Source organism: Somniosus microcephalus, unplaced genomic scaffold, assembly GCF_052327205.1.
Source record: "Somniosus microcephalus isolate GS21.2 unplaced genomic scaffold, FLI_Smic_1.0 unresolved_chr1, whole genome shotgun sequence".
Classification (NCBI taxonomy): Eukaryota; Metazoa; Chordata; class Chondrichthyes; order Squaliformes; family Somniosidae; genus Somniosus; species Somniosus microcephalus.
This window is the reverse complement of record NW_028225179.1, coordinates 19,236,681-19,240,693: the sequence shown is the minus strand read 5'-3', so window position 1 is coordinate 19,240,693 and position 4,013 is coordinate 19,236,681. Positions and strand designations below refer to the sequence as shown.

The following is a 4,013-nucleotide window of genomic DNA, read 5'->3' as shown; positions in this document are numbered from 1 at the left end:
AACATGATGCCGGAAACATGTACAGATAAAACGTGAGTTTACACATTTTTTCGTTTCTGTCAAAGGCTTTGTCACTGCGTTGAAACCGAATCCATTCCTGCACGTTATTCTTTGCCTGATAATTGCTGGTTTAACAGTTAAAACTGGCCCCATTTCTGTCCTGTCAATAAGTAACACTGAAGGGCTCCTTCAAAACTCCCATCCTTTATTGCAATAAGGTGGGCCTGAGGAACCTAAGGGCCCATGTGGAACAGCTAATAAGTAAATGGTTTGCGGAAACACCAATTGCACCTTCTGCTCCGGTTGAAATATCATAACCGCAAAAGCATTAACTGTTCTAGGTGAGGCTCGAACTCACAACCTCGGCATTTCTCCGAGCCTGTACTGTTATATAAGTACCGCGCGCTAACCGATTGCGCCACTAGAACTGTGCTCGATCTCTGCTGGTTATCCATGCTCATTTACTTGCACATTTCAGGTTGTCTAATCGTGCGGGGGTGCAATGTTGTTTCATTGAGGTGCATTGGCTGGGTTTATATGAAAGAGTGAAGCAGGAGTTACTCTCATGTGTTAGCGAGCTGGTGAATTTACCAAAGGCTGCACCAGATCCTGGTGTCATAAGCACTGAACATTTTCGCCCAACTCCTAAAATACAGTCTGCAAAATGAGAACCGATGAAAATTCATCACATGCAAAACACAAAAAACCTTTTAAAGTTTTGCCCATGATTCGTTAACCATGTGAGTTACCGGTTGATTAATGTCTGTCTCCTGGGCTGTCTCCTGGAATGTGTTCTGCCTTTCACTTTAGAATGGCAGCTCTTATACCATTGCTGCTGACAGAAACAAGACTTCCAGTGACTTTCCATTCTCTCTCTCCCATGGTTACACAGACTGATGCTATCGGACAGCACCGAGTGTATGCGAAGGTTCCTCAGAGACTATCGAGGCCTCCTTATCTGGACCGTCCAGACAATCTGCACAACACTTTTGGAATTCGGTCAGCAAACCTTCTTGAAGTAAGTTAATGATCCGGGTCTCTCGGCAATCTTTTAGTTTCATTAAAACCGGCATTGAAAATTCCAAAATCCTCCCATAGGGAGCAGATTGAAGAAAATAAATGATTTCAAGTAATTAATTACAATAATGAGAGAATCCACTGCGAGCAAGGTTCGAAATCCACGTGAGGAAACCCCTTAACAACTCAGCCATCGCAGCTTACATACCGCCATTTGCCACAAATTAAATTCTCAAATCGCTGACCCTGTTTATTTTTGGTGATGACGGTTTTGTCATATTTAATTTGCTGCAAATTCAGCAAGGCCAGAAGAATCGCAGTGATTATTACAATAAAAGAAAACTTCCGATATTTAACGGTAATGTAAGATGTTGAGAACAGTGTGGAATATTCTGCAGGATAATGAAAAGAAACAGCAGGAACATTGTGTTCTGCTCCCACAAGACGCAGATCAGCATTAGTCTCTGCTCCCTGCCCTCCGGCTGTAGAAACCTTGTCTCCAGGTTATGAACTGATTCTAGGTCGGAGATAAATGTTCAGTGTAGAGCTTAAACACAGCGGGTGGGCTCAACTATATAAAGCAGTTATTTTAGACCAGAGACAGCGATAAATGTCCTATATTGCTCAAATGCATCAATGTGTGAATCTGACATTAAATGTGTTTAAATACAGTGGGAGATTTAAAGTCGATTCGGTGCCAGTAGTTTCCAAGGTGATCTTACCTGCGTCTCTCTTGCCTCTGTCTCCCCTTCCTCCCACATGCTGCCAGTTTTTAAATCTTGTTTTAAATCTGCTGCTCTGGACCAGTGTTTCCACAGTCTCACAACCTTTTCTGCAAATACCGTCTCACTGCTTGACTTCTCTGTTTATTAGTGATGAATTAGTTAAGCAACGATGACGAGACGGAGTACAGAGATGAGATAGTCCGGCTGATGAGATAGTCCAGCTGATGAGATGGTGCAATGACAACAACCTTGCCCTGAACGTTGGCAAAACTAAGGAGCTCATCGTGGACTTCAGAAGCCACCGAGGGGACCATCGCCCCATCAGCATAGACGGGACACCAGTGGAAGTCGTCAGTTGCTTCCGATTCCTGGGTCTGCAGAGCTCTGATGACCTGGCCTGGAACCATAATACTGAGGCTATGCTGAAGAAGGCACACCAGCGCCTTTACCCTCTATGGTGCCTGAGGAAATGCGGCATAAGCACACAGTGGCTTGTGAACTTTTACCGTGGCACCATAGAGAGTGTCCTGACGAGTGGTGTCAATGTGTGGTATGGTAACACCACTGCACAGAACAAGAAAGCTATCCAGAGAGTTGTGAATACGGCAGAAAAGATCATCGGGTGCGCACTTCCATCCATCGAGGAGATCTTCCAGACCAGGTGCCGGAACAAGGCCCGCTCCATCATCCAGGACCCCAATCACCCTGGGCACAAACTGTTCTCCCTCCTGTGGTCCGGACATCGGTACCGCAGCATCCGAACCAGGACCAGCATGTTTAAGAACAGTTTCTATCCACAGGCAGTGCGCCTACTGAACTGCTAATCGCACTGCCCCATATATTATAGTTATATGTTTATGTAAATATATATATTATACTTATATTACCATATATTTATCATACTACATTACTATTATTTCCAGTGGTAATTGAGGCTTTTTTGCACTATTCATCATATCCTGCAACTTGGACTGTTATTGCTATACTTTTTGCTTATTTGCTTATTGTTTTTATTCATACTTGTTTTTATTTTTTTGCTTTTATATTATATGCTTGTATTGTGGGAGTGAGTGGGGAGTAAGAATTCCATTGTACTAGTTACATATGGCAATAAAATGATCTTGAATCTTGAATCTTGAATCACCTTGTGGTGAAATGGTGGCGCCTGTGACGGCAAATTAATTGATTTTTCGCTGTGTTCTATCAGCAGGTGCCGCAGAGAACAGAAGATATAAAGCGAGCTATTGGAAACACGTTGGGATCACAGGTTTTTTTGCACAGAATTGAACCTATATAATGCAAGATGGAATGTTGTAATTGCTGCATCACAATAACCAAAATCTCGTTATAAATGTTGTCTCATTAGTTCCCCAGTGTCAGAGCCATCATATATTTCTTGTAAGACACAAACACAGGTATTCCTTCAGAATCAACCCACAGATTAAAACTGAGATAAACGCAATGAGATACAGACACCATCGGGATTTTAGCGGAATAGACAGGAGAGATGAATCAATCAAAAATGGCCTCAGGCTCCAACAGGTAGCTGGTAGATGTCAGTGAGAGCAGGCGGCATAGTTAAGGTGTGATTTGTCTTCGTGGCTTAGCTGGTTAAAGTGCTTGTCTAGTAAGTAGGAGATCCTGGGTTCGACTCTCATTGTTCAGGGGCCTTTGTCCTAATGAACCTCTTCTAATGAGTTTCTTCTCGTGCGAAAGGGCTACGATTCTTTTAAATGTAACTGTGGCTGCACTAGTTCCCATTATGGATTACGGCTCCATTCACTGCGGGTCGTGGGTCGAATTCCACCGCAGAGCTGATTTTGGCAACTTCACCAAAAATCTATCTCTTCTAAGCAGTGCCATGCGTGACTTTGTTGTGGTTAGGGCAGCGCTGGAGCAGCTGATATGTGGTGCTGTGATCATATAATGATCAGTGCTCTGCATTGTGGCCACAGCAACCTCTGAGCTGGACCGACAAACCATTTTCAAGAAGGAGGCTCATCGGCTGCTCAGCAGAAAAGTCAATCTGCTGGACGTCCAACTCTGCCAGACTGCATGTTCTTTCAGACAACTTTCCAACTGGACACAGGCATCCAACTGCCGTGCGTGCATTGTTGACTAGTTCAAGTCAACAATATTAGACTCTCTTTACAAAACTAGTTTTAAATCTACGACTTATATTATCAAATAAGATATTGCAGAATTAATAGCTCAACATTTTCGTCTGTTTCAGCATCCTCATATAATATACACTAGAATAGTCAACTGTAT

General features: G+C 43.2%; 1 non-coding gene across 1 annotated transcript; it reads right to left on the bottom strand.

Moving 5' to 3' along the window:
- Positions 1-333: 333 nt before the first annotated feature.
- On the bottom strand, positions 334-428 carry trnai-uau (transfer RNA isoleucine (anticodon UAU)). The gene is made up of 2 exons: positions 391-428; positions 334-369 (listed from the first exon to the last, which is right to left on the bottom strand). It is a non-coding gene; the product is annotated as a tRNA-Ile (tRNA).
- Between the last annotated feature and the right edge of the window lie 3,585 nt (positions 429-4,013).